A 15,166-nucleotide genomic window follows, 5' to 3' on the forward strand; every position below is an offset into this window, starting at 1 on the left:
GATAGTGGAGAAGGCACCAGAAGTTCTAGACCCACTCGAGAAAATGGGTCTATGGGAATGTCGATCGGCTGCAGGAGTCCAGCTGGTAAAACTGATAGCTTTTGCGGCGTTGACAGCGGTCACAAGCAGCCACGTAGCGGCGGAATGTGCAGTATAGCCCTGGCCAAAAGAATCGACAGCGCACACTGTCGTATGTGCGACAGACGCCTCGATGACCCGCTGTGGGAACGTCGTGAAGCTGTTCAAGGACAGCTATATATATATATATATATATATATATATATATATATATATATATATATATATATATATATATATATATATATATATATATATATATATATATACTTGCGAAAAAGTCGTTCTTGGCCTCTTGGCTAAAGAGCAAATAAACAGCGAAAATGATTAACACTTCTCTTATTCTTCGTCGACGTTTCGACAGGGGTCCGATCTTTCTCAAGACTGGTAACATTGCTTGAGTTTCAGTTTTAAAGGTTTGCAATTCCACCGACAGCTTCTTCTTCATCAACGCCCAGCGAAGCAGCCCATTTTCTTCTTCACATTCGCAAAATCACTAGACCCCTCCAACTCAGAGATACAGCTGCCTTGATATATACATTAGGGCAGTCCAGAAAAATGTACTGGAAGCTTATAGTACCCAGAAGAATTTTCAGCGGAACCTTTCCGGAAAACAAACTGCAGCAATAAAAAGACTGGCCTTTCAAAGTGACATTGTCTTAAAGCCTGCTGACAAGGGTAGTACCATCGTGATCATAGACAAAGCAGATTATACGCTGAAGCCGAAAGGCAGCTTGCCGATACCACTTTTTACTGTTTTCTAGATAGCGATCCAGCTAACAAGTTTAAAAGTGTTTTGGAAAAAACCCTATCCTGTCTAAATTTGGGGAAGAAAGTTGTTAACAGTACAGTCAAGTCATTAATTCCACTGAGCCCTGTACCAGGCAGGTTCTATCTATTGACAAAAATCCACAAACCAGAAAGCTCTGGGCGAACAAAAAATTCCTGCCACATTTCAGTCCTTCATAATAAATACAACACACTTCCTAGCCGATATAGCTGACATCAACATCCCTCAAGTTGCATTGCTTGTAACCCTAGATATTGCATCACTTAACTAACAATTCTCACTCCAATGGCATCTAGTCAGTTGTGCAGGTTTTTGAACAAGAAAACCTATCTTTTAACATTGACGGTTCCATGCTAGCTGTCATGTTGAAATCAATACTCGAAATTTCACAGTTTTGAATTTCATGACCGACACTGTCCAGATAAATGGCACATCGATGGGCAAATGGATCGGCCCTAGGTTAGTATACTTATGGCTTTATTAGAAGACCAGTTTGTAGCTAACAACCCATTAAACACACAGTATTACAAAAGGTTCATTGATGACATTTTTTTTATTTGGCAAGATAGTGAAATAGTACGTCGATCTTTCATCTCAAGTTTTATTCATGCGCACGAGGTTATTAACTTCTCTCATTCTTACTCGCAAAGAATAATTAGTGTTTTAGATGTGATAGAATATAGAATGACGAACTTAGTGCTAATGTTTACCGGAAACCTAGAGACAGACTCCAATACCTACATTCGAAAGCCGCCATCTTAGACACTGGAAGACTAGCATCGCATATGGACAAGCCATCCGCCGTAGCGTATTGCCGTTCACCGAAAACTGCAGCAAGGGAAGTGCCGGGTGCCTTATTGAAAAATAAAACACAACCTAACGTTTTGTTCGATCATAAAGCGCAGTACGGAAACTGAAATGCAATATTAATAAAATAGTTTTATGGATTAAATTTACTTACTGTAAATAGCGTAATACATCGGTGGCGTCTGTCGCGCCATCTTTGTGACATTGAATATGTTAAATTGAAAAATCATCATCATCATCATCGTCATCAGCCTGATTATACCCACTGCAGGGCGAAGGCCTCTCCCATATTTCTCCACTTAACCCGGTTCTGTGCTAGCTGCATCCACTTGACCACTTGAATTGAAAAATCAGTGCGGCGTAAATCCATTCAAAATTTTTTAAAGCATGTTCGAAGGCGATTGATGTTGAGAGCTGTGTCTGCACGCAACCTAAAGGTAACATTCACTCACAGAAGACAGGAGTTGATTACAGTGAAAGTAATTGTATAGTGTAACCGTTATCATACCGTTATGTCCTGGCTGCGTTCGCGGCTGGTTTTGCTGTTGTTAAGAGCATTAAAACCTGGTATTATGCAACCTAAAGGGAAAACATACCCCAGGAAATATGGTCGTAATTTATTTGAATGTTGTGAATTAATAAAAAAATATTGTACCTACAGCAATCGAACACGTCTTTCAATCGGGTACGTGGTGTGTATCCATTTCAACACAGAAACGGCCGGCAGTGAGATCTTTAAATGCGCCCTTGTTCGTTTTGAATCAACATACTACACACGACGGACGCAAGTAGCATGATCAAAGGATTTCTGGAAGCAATTTTATTCCAGCAAGCTATTTTATTGCCTATGCATTTTAGTTTCTGCACTTCAATGTATACTCAGAAAATATATAGTTTTATTGATTTCCTTTTTGTTCTGTTTTATTTTTTAGTGACGTCACCTGGCACTTCCGTTGCTGCAGTTTTCAGGGATTTGCAATACGCTCCGCCGTAAGCGGATATGTCCTGACGAGCATAACTTAAAGTGTAACTGTACAAACCTCCGTAATACCCTAATTGAAAGAAAATACCCAGAGCGAATAACAGATGACGCGGTAGAACGCGCAGGCCTTCTTGACCGCGAGACACTCCTGAAAGCAGAAGAGCAACCATCTGGCCAATCACAAATCAACCTGATACTAACCCACTCAGCATCGGTCCCAAACGTCGCGGGAATTTTGAAAAACACCATGAATTTTATTGCAAAGCACATTTTTCACCAAGCCCCCTGCGTTTTATATCGCCATGGCGAAAACCTCGGCAATATTCTAACTTCATCAAAAACAAGACACCCCGAACCATTTGGTTCGGGCTGTTTGCGCTCACATGACGACATTAGTAATAGCTTCCAGCACAGCATCGAACATTACCCTGAAAATTCGTGGTAACTACTCATGTGATACGAATTACGTAATCTACATGCTTGAATGTTCAGTCTGTAAAATTTAGTATATAGGCCAAACAGAAACTTCGTTCAGATATCGTTTCAATAATCACAAAGCTCACTGCAATACACTCCCTAACCTTCCTATCTTTACACATGTCAATATTACTAAGTACGCTTACTAAGTACGCTTTAAAAAATACGAATAACATTACTAGCATCCGGCTTCAAGAGCCACTATGAACGCGAAGTTCGCGAAATATTCCTGATACACGCATTTAAAACTGTTTCTCGCGGTCTAAATGAAAATGTTGGGAAGCTAATCTGTCTCTCGTCATAACAGCAGTCTTGATACTATCTTATCCCACAACCTGTCACTGGATACCACGTTTATTCTACGCTGACTTTCATTTCTGCCCTTTCTTTACCAGTTTTGTTTTCTGCTTCTTTTTTTGTACTGCCTCTCGCTGCTGGCACACCGCAAAATACCATCATATTACCCAGCACAACACACGTCGCCTGGTATATTCTTCACTGCATTTCATCACTCTCCTAATTTATGATAAAGGAGAATTATGTGTCTTCTTCTGGATGAACATGACCACGCGGCAGTGTCATATTGGAAAGCAACTCTGTATAATGCTGTAATCACATCTGAATCTGCTGACTGACACTTATTGTTTCTGTCCATTCATATTCTGATTTTGTCCACCGCTGCAATCTGCCAAGCAAAATGTTCTTTCAGCACGTATGTCTACTTATAAAAGCTGTGTTTTGTCTACATCGCTTAACTCTGAAGAAGGCAGTCCCTGGACAAAACGTAAAAATGTAGAAAGCCGTTTTTTTACCGTGGTCAACGCCTTTACGGTACCGTCTTTGCCAAAAGTAACCGGGCAGCATGATTTGCTTTTTGCTTGTATTCTTAAGCCAACATGGATTTCCAGAGGATGACAGCTTGCTAAGAAGTGAGGACAGAAACTCGTCTTTGTTTTGCACTCATGTACAGCTTCAGAAGTAGTATGAATTCTCTGCTACCCGACTGAGAAGCGGAACACGCAGCCTGGTTACTTTTGGAAAAGACGGTACATCCGAAGACGAAGAAGAAGCTTCTGTGGGCAGTCGCCAGTGACATCGCTATCGGTATAGGAACAGTCCACATAGCGTGATTCCGTTCTCTCAACGGTAGGGTCCTCTGAGCAGCGTCACCTGGCGACAAATAGCGGAAATATGGCAAAAATGAATAAGAGCCTGTTTAAAGCCTGCCGTTCTCGCTGCCTCAGTGGCGCACTGGATTAGTATTACGTACCTGTACCTTTAGCGAATAAAATATTTGTTCGAATCCTGAGTTTCAATTTTCTCCAAAACGTTTTTTTTTTTTATTGCAACATTAAAATAAGCTACTAATATCTTTCCTGGACGCAGTTCCCCTTTAGGTTGCATCATGTGATGTTTTTAATTCTTCATAGCCACAGTACCTGCCGTGAACGCAGCCACGAGACAACACAATTGCAACGCTTAAACGATTTAATTACACAATCATTTCCTGCCTTTAGTGAGTGTATGTTACCTTTAGGTTGCGTTCAGACACCCCTCTCGGTAACAATCGCCGTGTAACCCGCTCAGAGGCAACCAGTGATGAGAAAGAAGTTGCGGGACCCTACCGTTGAGGAGACGGAATTACGCGTCCACATACGAGCAGATCCAGAGCACATACCGATAGCGATGTCACTGGCGACAGCGCACAGAAGCTTCTCCGTCTTCGAATGTACATCTTGCTTTTTACAATATATATTTATATATACAGGGCGAAGTGTATGCTTCATTTAAAGGAACATTTATTGGACTCGGCGTTTCGACCAGAAGCTGGCCTTATCAGGAGTGCGAATGTAAACGATGCGGGTAGATTTAAAGGCGAAGAGCTGAAAAGAAACAGGTGGCGGAGAGGCAAAGAGGGACAGAGGGCTTAGCCGGAGGGATGTACAATGGTATTGTTGGGGTAAAAAGCAGGTGCAGATGGGGAGTGATGAAACGTGCAGGTGGAGAGTAGAAAAAAAAAGACCGCACATGGGAGGAAGTACAGTAACAGGTAACAGGTATGACCACAGGCGACGAAAGCAGGCATTGTGTGGCCTTCATTGCGTGTATGGTGGGGGAGGCTGACATTCCTTTCAGTTGCTTGCAGTAAGCCTGACTTGTCAGTTTGGGTGTGTTTGAGGAAGGAATTTAGGGGGTAACTGAAATTTGAAGTGGAGAAAGAATACCAGGGCTCTCATTTATACCGGACTGCAGGGCATTAAATTTAAATATAAAGTACGATTCCCGATGTTCCCGTTCGCAGTTACTACGGAAGCCGCTCTGGAGCAGGATAACTTTGAGTTTGTCGAATTTGTGGCTTTTCTTTTGAAGTTGTTTGGACAGGGAAAGGTGGGGGAGAGATTTACTGTGCGCGCGATGGTTGTTGAATCGACTTCGGAAGGGGTTCTCGGTCTGCCCTATGTATTGCATTTCACACTCGCCACACTCGAGCATTCCTATTGAAAAAAATCTGTATATAGGACCTATTCATATGGGGTTATTGGACATGGGAGTTGTGGGAGTTGAGGGAGTGGTAGGAGTAAAAGGAGTAGTAGGAGTCGCAGGAGTCGCAGGAGTCGCAGGCTATGTGCGTTGTCGAATGTGGTCAGAGCCCCTCGTTGTGGGGAAAATGAGGATGCAGGCTAAAAAGACGTTCAGGTAAATAAAAAAATGCACGTAAATAAAAAAAAATAAAAAAAAATTCTTGCCGCACCAGGAATCGAACCATAATCTCACGGATTGCACCGTATACCAGCCCAGCACGCTAACCACTACACCACGGCAGCTTTTTTTTTTTTCTTTATTGCATGGAAAAACTTCCGTAAAAAGGAACAACTCCACTTACTTAAACATGTCCATGTCTAAAGTTACCGGGCTGCTTAATACGAGCCCGTCATATCCCCAGCCCGACAATGCACAATCATCAGAACATCAAAAGTCTGGGAGACATACACATGCGTCTAGATACGGCATCCAGTTTGGAGGTTCTTCACGTGCAGCATATACACTTCTCACCAAAGCACACTGCTCCCGAAACACAGATTTCGACGATCTTGGTGGCTCTGCATGCCTGTCGATCATGCGGCTTTTCCAAAGGCTGAACAGTCCCATCAACACAAATAGATCGTAAGGCACGACAGAGTTTTTGTCAGGAGGCAAAAATCTAATTGTATAAGGCGTAATTTCAATGTCCTTTTTAAGAGTTCTTTGTAGTATGTCCCAAAAGAACATACATCACAGCACAGAATAAAGCAATGATCAATTGTCTCAGGCGCGTTACAGAGACGACAATTTACCGACCAGGGCACAAACATCTCCTTATTGTGAAGAAATGTCTTGACAGGCAACGTCGCTGTATGTAATTTGAAAAAGAACGTTTTTGCAGCTGCCTGAATGCACATTTGCCTAACACGCTTTAGAACAGTGGTGTCCAAAAACCCCAGATAAGGCTGCCGATACAACGGTGTAGGGAACAAAGACTCAGTGAGAGCCTGGGTCATCTGCTTTCTCGAGAGGCTATACAGGTAATCTACAGAGAAACGCACAGTGAGAAAATTGAAAGTGTCAGCAACCTCCTTAAGGAATCCCCATAAACGCCCCTCACGAGCCTGCCCAGTTGGTGCGAATAAGTAAGGCAAATGTGTACTAAGACGCCTAATGAGCACAGTTACAAGAAACGGATGGTTTGCCGATTTGAAAAAGAAAAAACGGGAGACAAGTTGATGCACAAACAAGTGAACAAGGCCCACTCCACCAGACTCTAAGGGAAGAAACAAGTTGTCACGCCGCATGGGCTCCCATTGAGAGCGCCACACAAATGTTGCGAATATTCTGTGTATAACTTGTACTTTGCTCCTCGCACAATGCAGGACTTGAAGGACATACGCACCACGGCAGCAGATGGGTTGCATGCTTATATTCGTCGTTTTCTATTGCGATTTTCTGTTTCGCACTTTGCATCTTTTTCTTACGTGCGGTCGTCCTTCGACGATTGCCCTGAAAACACGCTGAACCTTTTTCTTTTCTATCAATACACATAGGCAATATCATCTATCATTCAAACGTATCAGTGTTTTGCACGTACACCTATGAATATGCGAATATGTTACGTACTGGCTATTTTTTCGCCTTGTTAGAGCGCATTTTTCTTTCTACTACAGAGATATCTCGTACGGATCCGCTTGTCATATATATGACATTTTAACTTCCCATGCTGCCAGCGGAGCAGCGGCGGCGGTATTTTACTTCCCATCGCTCCCTTTGAATATGCAAACCCTTAAATAAGCATCGCTGTTGATATGCAGCTATCAATGAATGGTTCGGTAGGCGGCGACGTGTGTTTTGAGTTATGCTCGAACATATACTTATGTTAATGTGGAAAGGCGAATTTATTCCCTGCACTTCCGTATTGCAGAGTCGTCATCAGTTACAGGTATGAACGTGCGCCATAAAGTCGGAAGACGTGCAGCGATTGTTGATTGTAATTACCGCATGCGCTCACAGCAGCGCATGCAGAAATCGAAATGCAAAATAAACTTTCATGTTCATTTCATTCAAATTTGAAAAAGGCTTTCTTGTTTTTAATCCTTGATTCAATTTAGCGGGGGCACCGCATGCGTATATCAAAATTTGCCTTTTCAAACTTCCGACGTGGCGGTTTAGCGTTTAGGGCCCTCGACTCTTCTTCTGGCCAAGGATGCGGGATCGAATCTCGGCCACTTCAGCCGCTTTTCGTTGGAGACGAAAAGCAAGGATGTCTGCATGGTGTGCAATGTCAGTACAGATTAAAGGAACCCAGCTGGTCGAAATTTTCAGAGCCCTCCACTACAGCATCTCTCATAGCCTGAGTCGCTTTTGAACATTAAACGCTAAAAACCAAACTAATATGGAGTTGTTGCAATAGGTCATTTATCTTTGCGTGAATCTCCGTTAGAAAGCGGCTCAGTAAAGCTATTGAAGTGTAACCTTGTAAATAACAGCTCGGGAAATCAGCAAGCAGAGAAAAAAGTAACTGTCGAAATGGTTACAGCACATGGCTAAGAAAGCGACCCTCGGAGAACACTGCCCGAATCACTTGCCTGGAGGATTTTAATTGTGCCACTGGAAATATTCTTTTTTACCTTAATATGGTAGCCTGTAAATAAATCAAAGACATAATTCCTGATTTTATATTGCATTAGCTTTTTTATGAAGATTCAACGAAAAACGCTTTCTTTTTGGTCTAGGAACATAGGAACTGGTATTCAATAATACGCAAAGATGAACGCGTAATTCTTGGAAGCATGCCATTACTAAGCAACGCTGGATGTTGAATTGTTCGTAATAAAGCCACGTTTATATTAAAAAAAGTTTTTACTTCTTTCCATGTGGTTTTATTGTTTCGCAACAAGGTATTGTTAGGTAATAACGGTACTTAAAAAATGAGTGGACGGGAAACGGCATGATCATTACTATGAGTGAGTTTATGAACTAGGATCCATCTTCGAATATCATTCAATAATGTTGTGAGGGTAAGTGAAACACGGCACATGCTCTCTTTCAATGCTGCACAGCAGTCATATCGCTCTACTGCCTTGTTTTTGCGGTTGCTATTTACGATTGCTCTGATCTGACAATCGGCTGGAGCCTCAAGTAATGTAGTCTCATTAACTAGGGAATCAGTAGCAGAGCATGGTAGAGAAAGGATAACGGTGACAAGCTCAGCGTCAATGTTCATGAAGTACTCATTGAAATTTATATTTCCGTTTATGCAATGATTTTAGAAAAATGTGCTTTTTGTATGCTTTAAGACGCGTTATTTTCTATTCCCTGAAGTTTAGGGGCATTTCCGCATCATTGTTTTATGGTATAGCTTTGTATTCTTTCACCCTGTTAAATATTACTACGAGATGTTTCTCATTCATATAAACTGATTTAAACACAAAACTATTTTTATGAAATTCTTACTTGGGCTGCTATTTGTTTTGCATTTTATAATTTAAGGTATATTCTTGCTCCTGCAAAGGCGTACTGGTTAATCTAACTACATGTTGTCCAAGATATACAATTTATTACCCATTCAAGAACATTACACAATTTTCTAATTGGTTATTGACATTAATGTTATGTTTTTTAGATTTGCTTCAATATTTGGTTTGCAAGAGCTCATAATTAATTCGTGCCTTTGGTGCAGACCACATTCGAATAGGACCGCAGCGATTCTTACGCAGCAGAAGGAGAAATGGTGAGTGATCTGCTATAGTTAATTATAAAGCCCCCTATCAAAAATTCGCGGACAAATTCAGCGAAGGGTTTGAACGTATTGTTCAAGTATTGTAAAACTGCACCTCTAAGTTGGATATATTTGCAGATACTCCCCGACAAGCTTTTAGCCTCTTGCTATTTCGAAAATGCGCCCGAATAAAGTTTTATGCAATCTTTTTATAGCAGTGAGCCGAGACAGACTTTTGAACCAAAGGCTTGCTACAAATCTAAAACTGATGTCATTTATATCTGTATTATACGAAAAACATCTTGGCTTATTTCATACTCTGCTCACAAATCCTTTAAAAGCGCAGACACTTCGCTTTTATTATCAGCTTTACCTACTTGCAGTGTTAACAAACAGAGCAGGAAAAGCTTTAAAAATAAATTTATACTACTCATAGCACGCTTAGGCCATTTGTATCTTACGAAATATCACTTGCGTCACAACAGCAGAGTTTCCAAAAAAGCTCGATTTACGCTAACGCATTGCGCGTACAAATTCACATGAAGTCGTCAGTTTTTCGACTGCTGGAGCAGAGTTGAGCTTCGTGAGATGAGATGAATTTCTCGAAGATATATGGCACTACTAAGACTGTTCAATCGCTGCTAATGTTTAGAAGAAAATCAACGTTTAGGAGTCCTAAAGGTCTATCCCCTACTCTCCTCAGCATACTTTCCACGGAGTCTATAATTAGGGTAATGTTCAAGTTAGGCGGTATGCGTACGACACCAACCGAGTTTTTACATGGCAGTGTGAAAACGTTTTGTTCATAGTTGTATTTTCTCAAACATTCAGATGCAAAACAATTAACAGCAGGTCATGCCCTTCTGCTCTTCACTCCTGCAGGCCACAGTGGGCGTATTATTGCCGCCGGTCACTTCATCCGTTAAAGAGCCACTATTTAGTGGTATGGCATCCTAAAAAAAGAAGCCCAGTACTTCGATCGGGTATCAAAGATAGTCCCTGCAAAAAAAAAAGCAATTCAGGAGGCACTTTGGCTCACTAAAGTGCTTCAAGGGAAGCCTTCCCCACCATGCTGCTTAGGCATTGACTGCAAGACCGTTTGTGACTGACTAGAATTGTGACAGATATTGCGCCTTTTCTTTGCTGTCAGCCAATTTTAAATACCGCTGATGCCTGCTGTGCTGAGTCTGTTTCTATATATGCTCTTTGGTGCGGCGATCGAGGAAGCGCCAAATGAAAGGCGCCGTACGGACACCTGGATCGAACGCCTGGCGGGGTCAGCTTCGTATATGCGTGAATCTTCAGGAGACGTCATCACCAGTCATGACGTCATGAGCGGATGTCACGTCATGATCTAGTAATGGCGTGACGGCTAATGACGTCACCATGTGATGGCTATGGACGTCTCGAACCGTTTAAACATTACTATTGGTTAGTGATAGTTAACCATGACTTCGACTTTCTCAGTACTAGTTAATGTCTGGTTAGTGTTAGTTAAACACCCCTTAATTAGTACGTGATGGTTAGTGATAGTTATGATGACCTCCAAATGCATGGGCTCCTATAGTGTACTGCGTCTATTTCTAATATGCTCTGGGGCGGCGTTCAAGGAAGCACCAAATGAAAGGCGCCGCACGGACGCCTGGATCGAACGCCCGGCGGGGTCAGCTTCGTATATGCTGAAACCTGCTGGTGACGTCATGACCAGATGTGACGTCAATATCCCTTCCGATTAAAGACATGACCGGATGTGACGTATTGATGATGCCCCATTCGGTCATGGCGTCATGGCTGATGGCGTCACCATTAGTATTGGTTGGTGATAGTTAACCATGCCTTGTACTTAGTGATGGTTGGTTTGTGGGGTTTAATGTCCTGAAGCAACTCAGGCTATGAGAGACGGCGTAGGGGAGGACTCCGGAATTTTCGACCACCTGGGGTTCTTTAATGTGCACTGACATCGCACAGCACACGGGCGCCTTGCTTTCCGCCTCCACGGAAAAGCTGCCGCCGAGGCCAGGATTCGATCCCGCGTCCTTGGGAACAGTAGTCGAGCGCCGAAACCACTGCGCCACCCCGGCGGGTTTGTACTTTGTGAGTACTAGTTAATGTTTGGGTAGTATTAGTTAAACACCCCATAACTAGTAAGTGATGGTTAGTGATGGTTACAATGACATCCAAATGCATGGATTCCTATGGGAATCTGCTTAACTATTTTATTAGTCATAAATTATCATGAAATTACCTTGAAAATTCCTTAAATCATGTTCCGATATTATACGATTGCTATTGATTAAGTATCGATTCAATGGTGATTGGCATGTGCCCATATAAGGCATGCAACCGAAACGCGGACGCATTCGCTAAAAACAGTGTGAAGAATTAAAGGCTTTCGCCTTAGTACAATAGCGTTGTGCGTACCGGAAAGGAGCAAAGATAATGCTCTCTCATGCTCCCTTCAGAAAGTCACGTGCCTCATCTTCGACTCTAACCGGCAATACTCGGCGGTGACCTCAGAAACCTAGACGGCATTCGCTTGTCTGTCTCGCTGACTGACGGATGAAGGGTTGGCGGAGACCACTAATTGTACTAGCCGCTATCTTAGGGGTCCTCTCTCGCCCATTTTGCTGTCGCACATGCGGAGTGCCTACTTCCGTTGTTTGTACAGCGCCGTTCCTATAGCCCTCCAGCAGGCACCACGTCTCCCGCCAGAAGTATGCAAACTTTATTCCGCAAAATGGGAAGGGATTTAGGGGTTAGGGTCTTGAGCTGTAGGTGGTACGTGCTCCTGGGTACAGGATCCCACTGGTCCTTGCTGCCTCTTCGGCCCGCTCAACCAGCGCTAGCTGATCTTGCGGGTCGGAGCTGAAGAGAAGCCCTTCCCACTGCTTTACTGACGGGTTTGTAATTTCACACTCTATCAGGAACGCCCGACAGCCCCATGTGGAGTGGCAGATAGCCACCCATGAGTGTGGCTCCTGACCACACGCATTCTGTGGTGTATTGTGTAAGCCAAATCTTACTGTATATGTAGCGACTTGGGTATGAGTTTGTAACCGTCTCCAGGTATTTGCATGATGTCTTGTGAGTGTCTTGTGCGGAAGCGGGTATTTACGGTGTCCTAACTTCCAAACCATGGTGAGCTCTCCATAGCTGTTCGGAGTAATGTTGGTTTCCCCCTTGTCGTCGCTTGCTCGGTTTGCGCAACTTAGAACTATCGCATCGATTTTAAGATTTCCCTTCACTCCTCCGTGTTCAGGTGCGCCCATACCAAATTCTGCTTGTTTTTTAGTTTTGTCGCCTCCTTGAGGACTGCTTATCATTCCCCTTAGGAAGCTTCTGCATGCGGCTTGTGAGTCTGTGCAGCGGGACTATGGCGCCGCCTTTGAGAACAGCGATGAAGTCGATTTTCCGCGCAGCGTCCCTCTCACCATGGAGCGCCGGAGAACTCGACTCGTTAAATTATGGTTATTGTCCAGATGATTTCCTTTCGAGGCCCACATGACGTGAAATCAGTGCCTAGATGTTGACGCTCGGCGTTGGTTCAAAGTCACGTCAAGGTCATCGACAACGGGAGCTAAAAGCATTTCATGCTTAAAAACTTGTATGGCTCTTAGTAATGAGCTGCTACAAAATGTTGTAATAGGGTCGCAATGTGTCATGCAATGACTGAAATTATTTGTTGTAAAATACTAAAGCTCAAGCTAATACATAGTTAACTTTGTCCCCTTGTATTTTGATATATGCACCAAAACTGTCTCAATTCTGTCGCAAAAGCTGCCATACCCAAAAATGTCTATTTTAATGAAATTGTTGGTCGGTTTCTTTGACACACTGATATAGCGCTGTAACAGACGTGCCCCAATAACTAGAGTGTTGCCCCTGCGTCGCCTACTCCTGACCGATATGTCGTCCTTCGTCCATCTAAGCTTTTCGAGAGAGGAAAGAGAGTGAGCCCTGTAAGCGAACTTCCTCTTGATCTGAGAATATTAACGATGATCTTCGTTTTTGGCTGAATGCTGCTGTTTCTGCGTTCGAGAATAAAGCAAGCTTCCTTCTTTGGCTAACATTCTAAGTTTATATTTAACTATCGGAGATGATTGCGCGCAAGCCGATACTAATCACATAGAAAGTTACAAAAAAAATTGAAAACATCACTGCTTTCGATTAATATGTTCAGCATGCCCGTTTTTCTCTATACACAAACGTGGGGCAAAAAATCCAGGTTTCAACTCAGTAAATCACTTTTTGGGCGAAGTTCAGTCTGTTGTTTAGCAAAACCATTTTAAAGGCGCGTCATTTGCAGACATTGCGAAAGGGCGAATTGCAACCAGTCAAAGAATGGGCTTTGCGAAAGCAAAAAATTGTGAATCGGCAAAAGCTTTGTTTTTTTTTTAATGTTTTCCACCAGTTCATGTATTTCCAGCAATATTTTCAAACTATAGCAAAACGATCCATAGAACACGAATAATTTTGGTACGTCAAACATTAGCCTAAATTCCTGCTCAGCGGCGCTGCTTGGATGTAAGTAAAATGGCGATAACAATTACAGATGTAGTCCTCAATTTTCCTGGCTCTACAATTCCTCTAAACACCGGCGAAACGGAGTGACAGACAGAACGTCCTGTGAATTTGATACGGCCGATTGCAGGCATCTTGTAATTGGGGATAAGATTTTTTCTTTACGAGAAAGACTAAAGCATGTTTTTCTTTAAAATTTATGTGGTTAATCATTTGCTTGCTTTACTTGTCTCTCCGAATTACGTTATAATACGAGTGTGTTTCTGTGTAAATAAGCGCTGGCAAAAAATGCCAAAGAAACAACGCCGGTGCCAAAGCTTACATGGCAGCCTATCGTTCTTGAAAACAACAAAAAAAATGTGAACAAAAAGAATAAAATTGCGGGATCTAGTGACACTGTTCTCTAAGCTATCGCTCATTTCGTTTCCTCAGAATTATTGCTTGATGACGAACATTAAATAATAATGCACCTGACAACCACATAAAGACACTGCTCAAAGATGTAATAGAGAGTTTTGTTATAGCTTTCGAGTGATAGGGGAAATATGGGGAACTATCAACTACAAGGGAAATTATCAGCGGGCTGCAGGCGGCTTACCACAAAATGCAGTATTAGAATGCTATTCCGGAACCATTAAAAGCTATCATTTGCATGGAAACTGCAGACGTCATCAGTGGTCAGTATAGTCACTGCAGCTGGTGAGTTGGAAGAATTTTATGTATCAGAGTCTTTTAAAACTATTTGATACACTAACAAAACGCCCACGCAATGCTTCCGCAAGTAAAACTATGTGCAGTAAAAAACGTAAATCTAGTAGCATCATCTAGTTAAATGACCGCAAACAACACACCGTTAGGACAAGTATGCTTTTGTTTACATGACATGTGGTGCTGAAAATATCATAGTAACTTTAATATAGATTGCCTTATTAACTTATCGAAATACAGAAAACATCGTCAAAAAGCTCCAAACCCCTTTCTGTTACGCTCATAGTAGTCACGCACCGTTCTGAGCATTTGCAGAGGGTAGCATAGCTGGTGGAGTCCCCATTCAGCTCTGGCGGGCCAGAAAACCTGTGCTGAATTACGATCTGAATTTGGCCGCCGAAGCAAGGTCAGTCATAGCGAAATTTTAGGCAGTGGCATAAGTGAATATTGGCAAAAATGTAAAGCAAGACCGCAACAACTTGCTCATCAGCTGAAACGAATGGCTCTCGCTGGCAAGGTCACCGCCCTGTGTTCGTGCTAAGCGCGCAAAATC

Source organism: Amblyomma maculatum, chromosome 7 (assembly GCF_055883805.1).
Source record: "Amblyomma maculatum isolate TAMU_Amacu chromosome 7, ASM5588380v1, whole genome shotgun sequence".
In the NCBI taxonomy this organism is placed as follows: Eukaryota; Metazoa; Arthropoda; class Arachnida; order Ixodida; family Ixodidae; genus Amblyomma; species Amblyomma maculatum.